We start from the raw sequence: 18,483 nt of genomic DNA on the forward strand, positions 1-18,483 counted from the left end.
CGAGACCATCCTGGCTAACACGGTGAAACCCCATCTCTACTAAAAATACAAAAAATTAGCCGGGCGAGGTGGCGGCGCCTGTAGTCCCAGCTACTCGGGAGGCTGAGGCAGGAGAATGGTGTGAACCCGAGAGGCAGAGCTTGCAGTGAGCTGAGATCCGGCCACTGCACTCCAGCCTGGGCGACAGAGCGAGACTCTGTCTCAAAAAAAAAAAAAAAAAGTTCTGACAAGTTCACCTTGTAAATATAAAAGGGGTGCAAAGCCCAGTGAGCAGGTAGAGCGACTCCCATTTGAGAACAGGCATTTGGAAGAACTCCCCAGTCTCGGTGACAAGCTAGGGTGGAATCTGAGTAGCTCATTTGGCACGTGGATAGATTATTCATTAAGTCTTGGAACTATCTCTTAAGACTGGGAAGAAGCAGCCTTAACAACAAAACAAGCTGTATTCCAATCCTAAGACACAGTACCGACTGAGAATATCAGTTTGCAGGTCCAGATTAATCCACAGACGGCAGGCTGATTGCAAGCTCTTAGACAAAGCCAGGAGTGTGTGGGAGCGTATCCCCCACTTCGGACTCCTTCGAGGGTCACAGTCTGCCTCTCTTGCACAGAAAGAGGTGGGATTCTCAGCTAAGTGCCACAGGACTCCTGTCCAATCTACTAGCCATTCTAGTCTGTTTCTGAAATAGTCTTTTCTACATCATTTTTTAAAGCGGCTCCATTATTCTGAGCATTTTTATCAAGTAACACATCAGCTGCCATAAAAACTTGAAGGTAGCTGAAAGCGGACGAGGATCTAGAAGCCCCTTGGGCAAGTCCGGATTGGAAACACGTCCTGGGACCTCCTTTTAGGGACAGACTCACAGGCAGGCTGCTGTAGGATGACCCCAGGTGTCCCATGTTTTGGGTGGGAATGAGCAGAGCAGATGCGACAGGCACTTCCCCCAAGCACCTGGATTGTTTCATGCCCGAAAGGAGGCAAGACAGGAAGGTGTAAAATCCAGATCCATGCAGTTGCTCAGAAAAAGGACAGGTGACGGCCTGGCACTCTCTCCTTGGCTTCCTGTGGAATTCCAAAGGTACTGCTTTGGGATTGTGAACTCCAGCCATCTGCGTGCCTGGAACCTGGAGAGCAATCCGGCTGGTGTCTACCACCGTAATTAAGACGGGTGTGGAGCATGTAGGCGTTAAACACCCCTGCCAGTTGCCAGGAAGGGGCTGAGTGTGAAGTTCACATTTGAAAGTGAAGGATGCAGGAAGCCTGATCGCTCCCAAAATAAATGGCCACCAGGTTTTGTTTAAAAAAAAAAAAAAGAAGAAGGGAAGGGTATGCTTTAGAAAAAATATTGACTTTTCCCCAAGATATCTGTACCTCAGCTGCAACTACGTAAGAGTCTCTTTCTCTGTTGCCGGCATCTTGTCTGCTGTAATTGTAGGATTTTCTGGTGCTCCATGGCCAGCGTTGCTTCCTTGTCCTCCCCCCATTTCATCTGCCGGCTCCTGGGAGGGGAGATTCCAGTTCGCTCGGCTAACGTGTGTGATTCCGACGGTAACGAGCAACGCAGACCCCGGGAAGAGGAACAAGAATAGGACGTTCCTATATTTTTATGTGGAGATTGATAATCAGGGCTAACAATCCCGGCAGAAGGTGAACAACACATTAAACAGAGGGGAAAAGATAATAAAATATCTCCTGCTGCTTAACAGTCGTTGGGTGGAAACGTTCCCTGGAACTATACAGCTGTTGCACTTGATGGCTCATAAAGCCTCAGTAAAGTCCGTCAAGGGCCTTTTTTCTTGGCGAGGGACCATTTTTTTCATGCAGTTATGATAGCATCTGGTTGCTGTCCCTGCAAGTGCACAGAATCCACAGGCGCTGGCAGGCGGAAGCAGGGGAGGAGCCCGACTGCAGAGGTATCTGGCTCGTTTGATGGGTTTTGGGTAACTTCTGATCTACAGGGCATCGCCATCAAAATGCAGATTGAGATTTAGTGGGTAGCTGGTGCGTTCTTGCTAGGTGCCAGGCACTGGCTTAGGGTATTTCATTAATCCTGACAACTGTGAGGTCGGTATTACCATTTTAAAACAATACTATGGCAAACAGAGCCCTAGACTCCTTAAGAAACATACCCAGGGCACACGGCTGACAAGTGGGAGGCGGAGATCCCCAGGCCTGGTGGCCTTTCCCCTGTTGCTGCAGCGATGGAGGCAGAGGCGAGAGTTGCTTCCTGTCCATACTCTGGGTACGTGTGGAATCTTCTGCGTCTGCTCATACCGGGTGTTCACACACAGGTGTGTTGAAAAGGGATGCTGTTTTCCAGGAGACTCAGAAGCAGTGATGGGGGTCCTCGGTGACTTCTGTTTTAGGTCGGGGTCCCCAGAAGCAGATCTTGATGAAGTGAGATTTCTCTGCAAGTGATTGATCAAGAATGTGGCCCTCAGGGAAACCGGGAAGGGAGTAAAGGAGGCAAGAAAGGGAAAGAGACAACCCAAAGATGAGTCCATTTGCAGGCAAAATCCGGCGGGGAGTGGCTTTTAGCTTCAGCCTGACCATACTGGGGAACTCCAGGGGTTTGTCCTGACGGAGGGCAGCAGAGGTGAGCGGTCATCTCCCTCACCGTTCACCTAGAGCGGTCATCTCCCTCACCGTTCACCTAGGGCGGTCATCTCCCTCACCCTTCACCTAGGGCGGTCATCTCCCTCACCGTTCACCTGGAGTGGACATCTCCCTCACCGTTCACCTAGGATGGTTGTGGTGGGGAGGAGGCGGTAGTGAATCCCAGGCCCTTTCAGTGACTCTCCAGACCCGCAGGTCAAGCAGACTCCAGTGGCCTGAGGGCAAGCCTTTGAGAAAGAGGCTGACTGTTAGAAGCAGAAGCCCTTGAAGGAGCACACAGAAGGAGTCTGGGCTGAGGGCTGTGTGGTGACCTACACCCGCCCTCCTCCGTACCTCGCAGGAGGAAGTGGGTGCTGAGGAAATGGGAAAAGAGCTGCAAGATTAACCAGATACCCCTGGTATTTTCAAGCAACACCATCTGCTGTATTTCCATAGAAAGGGTGTTGATTTTCTGAATTCTAGGGGTGGTGTTTTCATCACTGAGTTCAGATGCCTTTGATTGGTGAGCCACTTTCAAACCAAGTCAGCATGGAACAGAAGGTGAATTATTTCATGTTGTTTCATATAATAGGACAAGGCAGACTAATGTCTCTTGAGAACGAAGGGAAGTTTTTCCTGAATAAACTTCCACATTCTCTTACAACGTGGGAAAATAAAAGGGAAAATGAAACGTGAGGGGTTGCCCAAGACAGGGAGCCTTCCCATCTGAAACCATGCTGTGACGTGAAGTGCCACAGATTCCAAAATCCACGTGTGTCTTTCTTCGAAACCAATAGCTACGTGTAAAAAAAAAAAAAGGGGATATAGCATATGAACCCATAGCAGCAACATTTTAAGTGGAAACAGATTTCTTCCATGTTAAAGAAATGTCAGCTGTGTCAGGGAGTCTGGGGGTCCCTCCCATGTATCCTAGCTGAACATGAACCCCAAATTCCTGTGTAATTTATAGCAGACTCTGTCCTTTGCTCACTTCGTATCTGTCATCAATCAACGCTGAGGACTCTGGAAGCAAGCGTGTTATGGTTTTAGTGTTGTGACTAAGTGGAGACAAGAAGGCATTTTTCTCCTCCTTGGGTTGTTTGGAAAGTCTAGAACGAAATCCAAGGCCTGTCATCATGAATTACAGCGCAGCCAGGCTGGTCTCAGGAATCCCTTGTCTTCCAGGCAACCCCAGCCTGGGCAGCACCATTAAAGGGTCATGGGTAACAATTTTATTTTATTTTATTTTTTTTTTTTTTTTGAGACGGAGTCTCGCTCTGTCTCCCGGGCTGGAGTTGCAGTGGCCGGATCTCAGCTCACTGCAAGCTCCGCCTCCCGGGTTCACGCCATTCTCCTGCCTCAGCCTCCCGAGTAGCTGGGACTACAGGCGCCGCCACCTCACCCGGCTAGTTTTTTGTATTTTTTAGTAGAGACGGGGTTTCACCATGTTCACCAGGATGGTCTCGATCTCCTGACCTCGTGATCCACCCGTCTCGGCCTCCCAAAGTGCTGGGATTACAGGCTTGAGCCACCGCGCCCGGCCGGTAATAATTTTAAAAGCAATGAATGAAAATGTTCATATGATGATAATGGAATCATAATTTTTAAAGTGTCTTCATCCTTTAGTGATATAGACTAAAATACTGGCAGATGAAATGCTTTGATTATGGGATTTTTTTCACAGTAATACTACAGAGAGAAGTGCGTGTGTGTGCGTGGATGCGTGTGTGTATGCATGCATGTATGCATGCATGTGTGCACGTGAAGGGGGTACACATGGAATAAGATTTGTTATGGATTGATGACTGTTGAAGCTGGGTGACAGCCACACAGGCTATTCTATTTTTGTATATGTTTAAATTTTTCCATAATAATAGGTAAAATAGATCATAAACATAGTTTATACTCACAGATCCCTCCAGAAGAATCTAAACGCCCGGCCAGGCTGGTCACCGAGTATCCACCTCGCTCTCCCAGGTGTCCATAAGGCCTCTGCCACAGGGATGGTGAGGAAGCCTGGCTACCAGCCTGTGGCTACCTTTACACCTATCACTCTGCTCTCCTCCCAGAACCCCATTCCTCCAGTCACAGGCCCCCAGCATAACAATTCCATTCATGTCCTTCCCTCCCTTGTTTCTTGCAGAATTACTCTTAACATAAATTCCAGGGACTGTGTTCATTTGAGTGGCATCGTCTATTACTATTCCATTTACCCCAGCACATTTCTTTTTCTCACATAAAGATACAGTCATGTGTCACTTAATGACATACACGTTCTGAGAAACGCATGGTTAGGTGATTTTGTCATTATGTGAACTTCATGGAATGTTCTTAACGTAAACCTAGATGGTGTAGCCTACTACACACCTCAGCTATAGGGTGTAGCCTATTGCTTCTGGCTACAAACAGTATAGCATGTTACTGTACTGAGTGCTCTAGGCGGTTGTAAGACAGTGCTAAGTATTTGCATATCCGAACATATATGAACATAGAGAAGGTATAGCAAAGATACAGTGTTATCACCTTGTGGGACTACAGTTGCGCATATGGTTTGCCATTGACCAAAACGTTGTTCTGTGATGGATGACTGTATTAAGGTACGCACTGGGTTTGGCTGCTTCTATACAAGGAGCTTGGATAAATTTCATATAGTGTCAGTCGAAAAAGTATAAGAAAATTAAGCAAAGTATAGGAAGCTGTGATTTGTCCCAGACATCATGACCTCAGAAACAGAGTGGCCGTGTAGGTGACTGCTCTACAAAGGCTCAGGAAGGCATCATGTCTGAGGGCCCAGGCTACAGACTCCTAAGTGTGTTTTTAGCCCCCAGCGCCATCTCCTTTTGGTCATTACGGAGTTTCTGGAGTTTAATTACAAGGAACCTAGAGTGTAACCTTTAGATTTAAGAGTAATAGAGTAACTCTAAAACCTGTTTATTGTAGAGCAATTAACTCTTCTGTGAACTCTTTATCTCATGATAGAGAAGGCTCCCTGGTGGAGGGTCCGACACAATTGTAATTCTGCTCTCCACCGGTCCCCAAAGCATCCAAGTAGAACTCTGGCCCCTCGCATTACATAGAGAGACAAATGGTCTCGCATTACATAGAGAGACAAAAAGAGAAAAGGAGGTTCCATGATTTGGCAAGTAAGTTTCATTTTCTCTCATATTTGGAGAGAGAGTTTCTGATTACAGCCAGTGGTCTCTTCTGTAAATATATGTGTGCCATGGACTCTAGAGACCCTCAGGATATGATCTGACAGGTTGATTGCGTGTGAACCTGCCTACAGGTGCAGCTCTTGGTTCTGTTCTAGCTTTGCCTCCTCCCGTCGCTGTGTGGTGGGTGGAGCTGGCTCCTGTCAAGCTGGTGCCTTTGTGGTGTGCTTGCTGCTGCTGCAGGACCCGTGGCCCGTCTGAATTAACAGCTTCTGCCGTGCTTTACGGTGCTTTGCACAAAGTCACTTGAGACTGATGGCACTAAGGACTCATGGGTAATGTTCTAGTCTTAATGTTCTAATTCAATCCAGTCCAACTTTTTTGTTTTGCATATCTACAAAGTGAGTAAGAATATGCTTAGTGCTGGGAGGAGATAATGATCTGAATGTTGGTGTCCTGTGCCCCTAAAATTCCCAGGTGGGAAACTTGGTCTTCAGTGCTGTAGTATTAAGAGGTGGAGCCTTTAGGAGGGGATCAGGTCTGGAGGGCTCCACCCTCATGAATAGGATGGCTGCCCTTATCAAAGAGGCCAGCGGGAACTTGTCCCTCCCTTTGAGACGGGAGGCGGGACTCGACTCTGGAGGTGGACTCAGACACCGGACGGAAATGAGGACTAGATGAAACAGGGAAGGGGCAGAAGCAGCTTTTCATAAGACATGCCCACCAGTGTGCCATGTCAGTTTACTATTGTCCCAGCAACACTCAGGAGTTACCACCCCTTTCCATGGCAGTGACCCCATGACCCAGAAGTTCCTACCCTTTTCCTAGAAATTTCTGCATAAGCTCCCCCTTAATCTACATGTAACTAAAAGTAAATATAAATATGACTGCAAAACTGCCCTGAGCTGCTGCTCTCAGCACACTGCCTATGGGGTAGCCCTGCTCTGCAGGGGCAGCCAGGAACTGTGACACTGCTGGAGCCGTAACACCGCCTCTTCAATAAAGCTGTTTTCTTCTACCCTACCATCAGCTCGCCCTTGAGATTTTACCTGGGGAAGCCAAGAACTCTTGTGGCCTTCACCTGACTTTGGGGTTCACATGCCCTGCATCACCTTTTGCCATATGAGGACACATTGAAAGCACTATGCATTAGTAACAGGCCCTCGCCAGACACCAAATCTGCTGGCACCTTGATCTTAGACTTCCCAGCCTCCAGCTGTGACCAATAAATTCCGTTTTATTTGTGTTTTGTTTGTTTGTTTGTTTTCCTTGAGACAGGGTCTCACTCTGTCACCCAGGCTGGAGTGCAGTGGCGTGATCTTGGCTCACTGCAACTTCTGCCTCTCAGGTGCCAGCCATTCTCCTGCCTCAGCCTCCCAGGTCGCTGGGACTACAAGTGCACCGCACCACACCTGGCGAATTTTTGTATTTGTTTTGGCAGAGACAGGATTTCATCATGTTGGCCAGGCTGGTCTCAAACTCCTGACCTCGGGTGATCTGCCCACCTGGGCCTCCCAAAGTGCTGGGATTACAGGCGTGAGCCACCATGCCTGGCCTGAATTCTGTTGTGTTTAACTTACCCAGTCCAAGGTATTTTGTTACAGCAGCAGGACAGGACTAAGTTAAGGACTAATCTTAGTAGGAAGGAATTAACATGGATCTTCTGAGTTATGGCTGACGCTCAAAAGCCTGGAGGACGCCTTGCAGCTCTCTCCATGTGGCGTGTTCTGGAAACGCCGTCTTGACTCCTCTCAGTTTGGTCTGGAGTTCGATGGTCATGTAGATTTGGGATTGGCATCACAACCTAGGGGCAAAGTGTTGAATCCTCTTTTGCATAACACAACTACTTTGAATTTTAATAATTTAAATAATTTTGATAACTATCCATTTACTCAAAAATGTATTTCTTGAACATCTATGGAGTCCAGATATTGGGGTCTACTAGGCTTTGGTTAAGCTTGTGATTTTTAAAACTGGAAGCACTGAGAAACTATTAAATCCTTAAAGCAATATAAAATATTCACAGCCATAGCATGCCCAGTAGAGAACCTCTAACGCCTGAAGCAAGGAGACTGTTCACTTCAGCACATCTGTACTTGAGGATTGATTCTGTGTTGCGGCTTCTGGCCTGGGAGTTCAGAATAACATCATGTGGATTTGGAACCAAAATGAACACAGCAACGGACAGTCTATCACGATAATGGGAAGGAGCTGAAGCCTGCAGCTGCCATCGGCATCAAAGATGTAGCTTTTACTGAGCTCTCTATATCCCCACAGATCCTTGTCATATGCAAGTGATTCGTGTAGGCTGAGAACAGTGGGGTGAAAAGACCCAGGGCATTTCTAAAAACCAGTGAGAGCAGTATACAAGCCTAAGCCAAGAAACAAGCTGGACACACCACAAAGGAAATGCATTTTCTCAGTAACAGTTTTTTTGGAGGAGGCTTTAGAGGGCTGGCCTGTGCATTGCATTTGTTTATGAATTGTCCAGTAATCACTTCCATTGTCGCTGGATCAGGAGGGGCTGTGTTTTCTCCCCACACCTGATTCCCATGATCCAGTGCACCGCAAGAACTCCGTTTCTGTCACCTTCTCGGTGGCTGACGTGCGCTTCCACTTTGTACAGTTAATCAGTTAAGTGAATATAAGCTGGGAAGTGTGTTCACCAAACACCTGGCTAGCCCGAAGCTCTTTACATTTGACAAAACGGGAGACAGAAATTAGAATGGCTTTTCCATTTTAGTCTAGATTATGGAATTCTGTAATCAAGATGACTTTAAAACCATCATTTGAACGAGGAGGTAAAATAGCCTTGATCCTTCAGTGCTGGAGAGGAACGATAGACAAACGCAAAAGACAAAAACATGAATTTTAAATGACAGTTTGTCCCAAGGACATCCTCATACTATGTGCTGTTTACAGTTGACTTGTTATCTTATACAGTTATTGCCAATGTGTTCTGCTAATGGATTCATTGCAAATGAACTTACCCTACGTGGCATGAGGAATGTCCATACGTGGTAGATGTGTTATTTATTGATGAGGAGAGAAGAGTGGAACAACGTGGTCTTTAGATGTGCGTGCTTTGCCTTGGGAAGCACCAGCATTGACATCTAAAATACAATTGGGGTGTACGTGGGTGGAACGTGGTTCACATGGTGAGTTTGCTTGTTCTCATTCTGTTGACCCACTTGGAGCAATCAACTGTTGCCTCGACTTGGTATTTTGGGGGCCATTTTCTCTTACTTTTGTCTGTTGTTTTTAACTTACCCAGTCCAAGGTATTTTGTTATAGCAGCAGGACTAGACTAAGGTAAGGACTAATCTTAGTAGGAAGGAGTTAACATGGATCTTCTGAGTTATGGCTGACGCTCAAAAGCCTGGAGGACGCCTTGCAGCTCTCTCCATGTGGTGTGTTCTGGAAACGCCGTCTTGACTCCTCTCAGTTTGGTCTGGAGTTCGATGGTCATGTAGATTTGGGATTGGCATCACAACCTAGGGGCAAAGTGTTGAATCCTCTTTTGCATAACACAACTACTTTGAATTTTAATAATTTAAATAATTTTGATAACTATCCATTTACTTTAGCACATCTGTACTCAAGGATTGATTCTGTGGTTCCTTGTGGTTCCATCTGTAGGTTGCTCTCTCTGTCTAGCTTGGAAACAACATAATGACGCCTTCCGAATCGCTGGATTCACAGGGCTGAGGGACTTGCCTGCCCCTGACATTCATTGACTGGGATTCGAATTTGAAAAGATTTTCACTGTTGCCTCAGGTGTTCTCAAAGGTGGAATGAATCATTTCCACTCAGTTTTAATGCTAGACAGAGAAAAGAGTCGTGTTAATTAGATGGGAAAGATGATCTAATCTTTTCTCAAAGATCCTTTCTGTAGGTTGAGGGTACTGTCCAGCAGGCCTGCGACTGTGTCAGAATAATGATGGGTACTGGGCTGCTGTTCCGTTTCTCCTACGTTCGATTCACTGTTGGTGCCTTTGGTAAATAATTCCTTTTCATTGTGACTTTATCTTCTCATTGGAAAAATGAGACGGGTGATGTTGCACCTCTTGGGTTAGGTGTATTCTGTGGTAGGGTTTAGAGTCAAAAGTGTTTTTTATACTAAAAGACGAAAGGGATCTTATCCGATTGGGGCACCTGTACCTCCAGGAATATAGAGCCATGTGCCAGGTCCTGCAAGAAACTTTCCAATATGGCACATCTTCCTAGGACATTAGTTTTTCTTTGAAAATTTGGTGGTGGAGGACAGGGGAACCATTTTTTAAACAGTCAAAAATAAAGAGATATAGTATGGAAAACAATGTGAAATGTGAATGAATTTTTAAGATAGAACATGTGCTTCTAAGTAATGTCTTGCTAGATTTCGACTGCTTTGGGGTGTGCCTTCCTACAGAAACTAATTCCCCACGCCCATGGCCATTACATTTCCCACAACAGAAAATTTGACTTTTGTTTTTCTGAAGAGACATTTTGACTTATTTTTTTTCCTACCATTTTTCTATTTGCTACCTCATTTATTTCTACTTCTAAGTTGTTATTTCCTTCCTTCTGCTTTCTTTTCTTTAAGTTGTTCTTTTTTGTAACTTTTAGAATTTGGAATTTAATGCTTTTTAAAAAATTTTTAAATTAAAAATTTTATTGATGTAAATGTCATAAATGCCCCACTGTTCAGTACTTTAATTGTATTTTATGTATTCAGATAGATAGTGTTTTTATTAACATTTTGTTTTAGAAATTCTGCGACTTGGGTTTCTATTTCTCCATTTACCCAAGAATTATTTAATATAAAAATTTTAAATTTCTAAGGGTAATGGCCTTTTTGTTTTATTACTTTTATTTATTTCTGGTTTTCTTCTATTATGATCAGATAATATTGTTTTTACTTTTTAATTTACAAATTTATTGAGATTTTCTTTGAATTAGTTAATGTATAGTCAATGTTTATGAATTTCACTTGGGAAAAGTGAAATTCTCCTTTCTCAAATACACAAAGGAAAAGTGTATTCTCCTTTGTCTGGGAACAAAGTATAATACGTATCCAGAAGATGTATCTTTTTTTTTTTTTTTTTTGAGATGGAGTCTCACTCTATCACCCAGGCTAGAGTGCAGTGGCGCGATCTCGGCTCACTGCAACCTCTGCCTCCCAGGTTCAAGCAATTATCCTGCCTCAGCCTCCTAAGTAGCTGGGATTACAGGCATCTGCCATCATGCCCAGCTAATGTTTGTATTTTTTGTAGATGGGGTTTCACCATGTTGGCCAGCCTGGTCTTCAACTCCTGACCTCAGGTGATCCATCTACCTCAGCCTCCCAGAGTGCTGGGATTACAGGTGTGAGCCACCCTGCCTGGCCAAGATCTATGTTTTTTAAAAAATTATTTATTGTGGCAAAATACATTTAACCTAAAATATGTGATTCTAAGCATTTTTAAGTGTGCAATTCAGTGGCATTAATTACATTCACGATGTTGTACAACTGTCACCACTACCTGTTTTCAAAACTTTTTCATCCGTCCAAACAATCTCTGTAACCACTAAGCAATAACTTCCTACTCTCCTCCCCTCAGCCCCTGGTGGCCTCCAGTCCACTTTCTGTTTCTGTGGATTTGCCTGTTCATAAAAGTGGAATCATACAATATTTATCCTTTTTTGTCTGATTTCTTTCACTTAGCGTAATATTTTCAAGGTTTATCCATGTTGTAGTGTGACTCGGAATTTTATTCCTTTGTATGGCTGAATGACAGCATACCATTGTTTGTATTATATATACCATACTTTTTTATTCATTTATCTGTTCATAGACGCTTGGATTGTTTCCACCTCTGGCTGTTATGAATAATGCTGCTGTGAACATTAGCGTTCAAGTATCTCTTTGAGTCTCTGTGTTCAATTCTTTTGGGTTTATAACTATGAGTGGAATTGCTGAGTCATACAATAATTGTATGTTTAGCTTTTTGAGGAACTGTCCAACTGTTTTCCACAGCAGCTGCCCATTTTACCCATCAGCAACACACCAGGGTTCCAGTTTCTTCACATTCTCGCCAATCTTTATTTTCCTTTTTTTCTTTTTAAAGAACAAGTTATGGCCATTCTAGTAGATATGAGGTGGTATGTTATGATTTTGATTTGCATTTCCCTAGTGACTAAGAGTTGATGTTGATCATCTCTTCATGTGTTTATTGGTCATTTGAATATCTTCTTTGGAAAAAAAAGGCTATTCAAATCCTTCATCTGTTATCTTTTTATCGTTGAGTTTTAGGAGTTCTTTATACATTCTGGATACTAAACATTTATCATATATATGATTTGTAAATATATTCTTCCATTCTATAGTTTGTCTTTACACTTTTTTGATCATGTCTTTTGGTGCACAAAAGCTTTTAATTTTAGTGAAGTCCAGTTTATCTTTTCTTCTGTTGCTTGTGCTTTTAGTGTCATATTTAATAATCTGTTGTCAAATCCTAAGTTGTGAAGATTTACCTGTATGTTTTCTCCTAAGAGTTTTATAGTTACAGCTCTTATACTTGGGTTCTTTACCTATTTTGAGTTAATTTTTTTTGTGTGGTATGAGGTAGGGGCCCAACTTCATTTGCATGTAGAAGTCCACTTGTCCCAGAACACTAGATCTGTTTTATTGATTATGTTACTTCGGTCTTCTATAGCTTTATTTTTAAAAAAAATCTTCCTAAATTACCTTGAACTAAGAGTGGCAGATTCAAGCAGCATCATGAAGAGCCATACAGAAGCCTGAGGCAAAAGGAAAATCAGTAATACTGCATCTTGTTTTTATATAAAATGTAAAATTTTCACATTTTATTCATCATAATGTTTTGCATTTATTTTTATTTTTTAAAGTATTGCATTAAATATTATTGATTTTGGTTCCTGAGTTTTTGCCATCACCTTGAATTGTGTGCCCAAGGAGAGTGCCTGTTCACCTTACTGTAGTCCCAGCCCTGGGGTAAAGGCTCCTAATTTGAGTGTGTTTCTGTCTATGTTTTCTTGCAGCTCATTTGGTTTTGCATTTTTGAAAGCGGTTGCCATGTATCTTGTATAAAAATATTCACAAGTGTTTTACTTTTGCTGTAAATTGTGGCTTTTTGTATTACAGTGTTATTTGTCATAATACTTTTTGGCATGGATTCTGCCTTGTCTGATACCAGGATCACAAATGATGGGGGAAAAGATAAGACACTAACACATCTCCAGTTTACCAATGATGAAATCAGGGCCCAAGGACTCTGGCAATAGTTGAAAGAATTATGATCATTAAATTAAAAATGTTTATTACTTCTAAATCCTGATACTAAAGTAACAACCCAGCGTATTTCCATGTAGAAATGATGTCATTCTGAAATGGTGTAAATAAAAATTATAGTCAATATTCTCATCATGTTCAAGCAGGGCATGGGCCACAAACCCACCTCAGGGCCTGGGAAGGGCGGGTTTCAGTAACCTTCAGGCTGACTGCAACTCATACAAATAGGAAGGATGGAAGCTGAGGGAAGGCCAGTCAGTTGAAGTAGGATGATTCAGCCCGCTCAATATTTGAACTATTGTTTCTAATGAGATCCTAGGGCTCCATTTCAGAGCTACTAGAAGTTTTATGAGTGAAGAAGGGAGTTGTTTTACTGCACTATACAGAGTCTCCTTATCTTTCCCTTTTGTCATTCTTGCCATAACCTTATAGCCTCTAACTTAATCAGCCTGGCTTCCTTCAAGTAATACAGCAGCACTTAACGTTGCCTTCTTTCTTTTCTTCTAAGTGGTTCTTGTTTCTGTGTCTGAGCATCTAGGGAGGTAAATGCAAACGAGGATGGAAATAAAATATGGCTCAGCTGTGGCCTGAGCAGCCCCTTCCAAATGCACTCAACGGCTTCTCTGCACATCTTGATACGTGAATGGGAAAGAAAAAAAGCACATTTTGGCCCAGCTGGTTTTCTTCCCTTTGTCTCCCTCTAAGGTGCTCAGAGGCATCAGTAACAGAGTAGGAAAGCCCCGGCCGAACAAACCTTCACCTTTTCCTTTGATACCTTCCACTGGGAGCCTTCATACAATGCATTTGAAAGCACTTTGTCAGCAAACTCCTGCTTCAGGCAAACATTGAGAAAACTATTGAGGAGGCCTCAATGGAAAGGATCTGATCTGCCCCAGAAACTGCCCTAGTTCTCTCGCAGGAGAGCCACCAGCAGGAGAAGAGAAGTCCTCTCTCCTACCCCAATTTTTTTTTCTTTCTCCTTTTTCCTCTCCTCTCTATTGTAAGAATTGTGGGAACTCTCTGTAAATGAAAATAACTCTCAGGCTGAGCTTTGTCTCCCAATGTGGACAAATGCCCAGACAGCTCATATCCCCTCTGGAAAACTGGACTCTCAACTTTGGATGATCACAAACTATTTGGGGCAAGCGTTTGAGCTCAAGGAGAAACACATGGTAGGTGTTGTGTGCGTAGCTTTTTCTAAAGCACCTGAACATTGAATACTTGTTCATCAACCTACTGCTTCCGAGTCCTTTGCTACCACTTGCTGGTCTGTTGTTTGCGCCTCTGCAGGCTGGCTCTGCGTCGTGTTCGCATTGGTATCCGATCTCTCCCTGCACCACCCCTTGCGCAATTTTAATTGAATTTAATGATTTCTGAACCCCTCAGCGTCTATCACTTTTTAAAATCCATACTACAGGCCGGGTTTGGTGGCTCACACCTGGGATTCAGAACTTTGGGAGGCTGAGGCGGGCAGATCACGAGGTCAAGAGATCGAGATCATCCTGGCCAACATGGTGAAACCCCGTCTCTACTAAAAAATACAAAAAACTAGCCGGGCGAGGTGGCGGGCGCCTGTAGTCCCAGCTACTCGGGAGGCTGAGGCAGGAGAATGGCGTGAACCCGGGAGGCGGAGCTTGCAGTGAGCTGAGATCCGGCCACTGCACTCCAGCCTGGGCGGCAGAGCTAGACTCTGTCTCAAAAAAAAAAAAAAAAAAAAAAATACAAAAATTAGCTGGGCGTGGTTGCATGTGCCTATAGTCCCAGCTACTCAGGAGGCTGAGGCAGGAGAGTTGCTTGAACCCGGGAAGCAGAGGTTGCAGTGAGCGGAGGTCGTGCCACCACACTCCAGCCTGGGTGGCAGAGTGAGATCTGTCTTAAAAAAAGAAAAACAAAAAGAAAAACAAAAAAACATGCTACATTAGTTTCTACCTACAGTTTCAATATAGGCATATGCATAAGGTGACGACACGCCAAGAAAAAGAAAATCTCTCTTTAGCTGGCTGCTTCTCCCTGTCATTGAGATGATCCTGATTGGATACAGACGGATGAATAGTCAAGAAGCCTGAGAGTGTGAAGGAGAGAGACAGGCTGACCCTTGCCCCGAGCGATGCTAGACTCTTGGTTGGGAAGTTCTGTTCTGCCAGCACCCCTGCGGCCAGAGAGGCCTGGCTGGTCTTCTCTGCGTCTCCCTCAGGACGTGGCTGCCCAGCCGAGGACATTCAGCCACTCCGCTCTCGGTATGACCTTCCCTTAACCTATTCCCATCTATCAAAATCAAGGCCCCTTCTAGATCTAAATTTCCGTAATTATCTGATAATTCATGTTTTATTCTAATTACAAATCTGGCCCATTAAAAAAATTTGGACTATATCAGGGTATAAAGAAAAAAGCCACCCATGATTGCAGGAGTCAGGGATAACCATTAGCGGCTTTTTAGTGTGTTTCCTTCTAATCTTTTTTCATACATCTGTAGTTATTTCACAGAATTAGATTCCTATGTGTATGCAATATTTTCTCCACTAAATTATCTCTTGAACATTTGCCTGTGTCATTTAGTATAAACTGAAAAATAAATGTCCGTGAAGACTCTAGATCATTACATTATGTGAATTATATTTTATTTAATGAATACCTTATTGTTGTATATTTAAGTGTTGTGCTGTGATAAATGATGCTGCGATGAATATGTTTGCACACAAATCTTTGTACACACCCCCATTTATTTCCTTAGTATCTAATTCTAGCAGTCAAGGTGTTTTGATATTTTTAAGGCATTTAATACACAAATTCTACACCAGCACTATGTGAATGCCCAGTTTCTGGAACCCACGCCAATACTGAATGTGATCTTTGCAGATTTGAGAGTTTAAAAGTATACCTCACTTTAAAAGTTTTTTCCTTTTCTTGCTCATTTGGATGAATGTTTTCATGTGTCTATCAGCCATTTAAATTATCCTGCTAAGTTTTTTCTGTGCCTTTTATTCTTCCTTCCATTAGGATATTTGGGTTTTTCTTAGTGGTTTTTAAGAACCCTAGGATGCTATTATTTTAAAATATAAATTGAGTTACTAAAATATTTTAAATGTTAACAAAGCTGCTGTGGCTGATCTCCTTTTATAAGGTAACTCTGTGTTGTTTGCCAGCTCTTGTGCCCGGCACAGAGCTACGCATACCCAAGGGGCTACGTAAATGCTTATTTTAAATTGTTATTTATTTATTTACTTATTGAGACGGAATCTCCCTCTGTTGCCCAGTCTGGAGTGCAGTGGCATGATCTCGGCTCACTGCAACCTTCGTCTCCCTGCAACCTTTGTCTCCTGGGTTCAAGCGATTCTCCTGCCTCAGCCTCCCGTGTAGCTGGGACCACAGGCGCATGCTACCATGCCCAGCAAATTTTTCTATTTTTAGTAGAGACGGCGTTTCACCATGTTGGCCAGGCTGGTCTCGAACTCCTGATGTCAGGTGATCTGCCTGCCTTGGCCTCCCAAAGTGCTGGGATAACAGGCGTGAGCCCCTGCACCCAGCCCATAAATGCTTGTTTAATGAGAGAATGACCTATTGTCTAAACGTAATTGATGTGCAATGTTGGTTAGTAGAGATAATAGGAGAATTTTGAGTCCGTTGGGAGTTATAATAAGAAAAGCTTTTAGAGTGAATTGTCCCAGAAAGGGGAGCTGGAAGAAAAAACCCAAAACAATATTCCACATCCACATATGACCTTATGTTGGCAGAACATCACGGAGGACAAATATTGCAAATCAGAACAGAAGTACAGCTCAGAGGCTTTTTTCAAATTGAATGATATTTCATGCATGCAAAACATAAATAGAATGATACTAGAAAGATTTTATCAAATCTTCATGTTTCGGCATTTTTTTCTGTTGTTTTTAAAGAAGTAAAACATGACAGAACTGTTGACACCTCTGCATTTCTTCTTTTATCTCATCCCCTTTCATCTGTAACAGAGGTGGCTGTCATTTTGAATATGGTGCTTATTATCTGAGTGCGTGCTTTTATGCTTTTATGACATAAGCATACAAATGGTATCATACTTTGTTTCCTATTGCAACGTTTCTTTTCTCATTCAATAATATATATTTGAGATTGATCCATTTTAATAGTATTGCATCATGGGGAGATTTCACAACTTATTTATTCACTCTCACGTATGGTCATTCCAATATTTTGCTCTTGCAAATGTTGCTGCAGCAAGCGTTGTTGATCATGCTCCCTTTTGTGCACAGATGAGTTTCTCTAGGGTGGAAATGGAATTGATTGCTAAGTCATAGGTATGGATCTCCTTCTTTTCTAGAAAGAGCCAAATCATTTTTCATATTTTTAAGGCATTGTGTAAATACCTGAGTTTCCCCCAAGGACATTTTACATAAATGATGCCAGTGAATATTTGTGAGTGCTTCCTATGGGCCAGGACTGTCCTAACGGTTTTATATGATTCCACACATGTGATCCTCAACTATTCATTTGACAAGTGAGGAAACTGAGATTCAGAGAACTTGAGGATCTTGGCCAAGGTCCTACAGCAAGTGCCGGAGCCCACTCAAAGCCCTCGGCGGTGTTGTTCTTAAGCCCTCTCTCTTAACCCCAGGCTGTGCTCTAGGTGCTAGAAAGACACTACCCATGCCAGTTTATAGAGATACAAAGACAGCAGCTATCGAGCCTGTAAGAAAGCTCCAGCAAACCGAAGCAGCCTTCCTAGAGTATTGCGGTTCTACAGATAGGAAGAAGAACCAGAGAGTTGCTCAGTGTGTCCAAGGTCTACCCGTCAGTGACAGATCCAAGACTAAATTCCAGGCTGGGAGGCCGGGCGCGGTGGCTCAAGCCTGTAATCCCAGCACTTTGGGAGGCCGAGACGGGCGGATCACGAGGTCAGGAGATCGAGACCATCCTGGCTAACACGGTGAAACCCCGTCTCTACTAAAAAATACAAAAAACTAGCCAGGCGAGGTGGCGGGCGCCTGTAGTCCCAGCTACTCGGGAGGCTGAGGCAGGAGAAGGGCGTGAACCCGGGAGGCGGAGGTTGCAGTGAGCTGATATCGGGCCACTGCACTCCAGCCTGGGCGACAGAGTGAGACTCCATCTCAAAAAAAAAAAAAAAAACAAAAAACAAAAAACTCCAGGCTGTAGATGCATATGGCTGCCAGGCTCTTTGCTCCCTGGCTCTCGCTCTCTCACTCTCTCTTGCTCCTTCTCTCCCTTGCTCCCTCCTTCCCTGTGTATTCCTGAAGGCATATAGCTACATCTTCATGTGCTTTTAATGTCTTTTAGCCTAGAGTAGACTGCTTGTAATAGAAAGGTCAAATAAATTTTTTTAGGAGTAGTAATGGATATCATCTTGTACATGTATATTTTAATTGCAGCACTTCAATCCCCATTCTAAGAGCCAAACTTTCCGGATTAATTTATTGCATCTGTTGGTAACACGGTACTCAGTCTTCTGACCA

At 43.5% G+C, this 18,483-nt stretch overlaps 1 protein-coding gene across 1 annotated transcript in view; it reads left to right on the forward strand.

Annotated features, from left to right (window-relative positions):
• The window catches only part of KIF26B (kinesin family member 26B), a 558,166-nt gene that overhangs the window by 282,376 nt on the left and 257,307 nt on the right, over positions 1–18,483 (forward strand). The gene's annotated exons all lie outside the window — the stretch shown is intronic.

This window comes from Theropithecus gelada, chromosome 1 (assembly GCF_003255815.1).
Source record: "Theropithecus gelada isolate Dixy chromosome 1, Tgel_1.0, whole genome shotgun sequence".
NCBI lineage: Eukaryota > Metazoa > Chordata > Mammalia > Primates > Cercopithecidae > Theropithecus > Theropithecus gelada.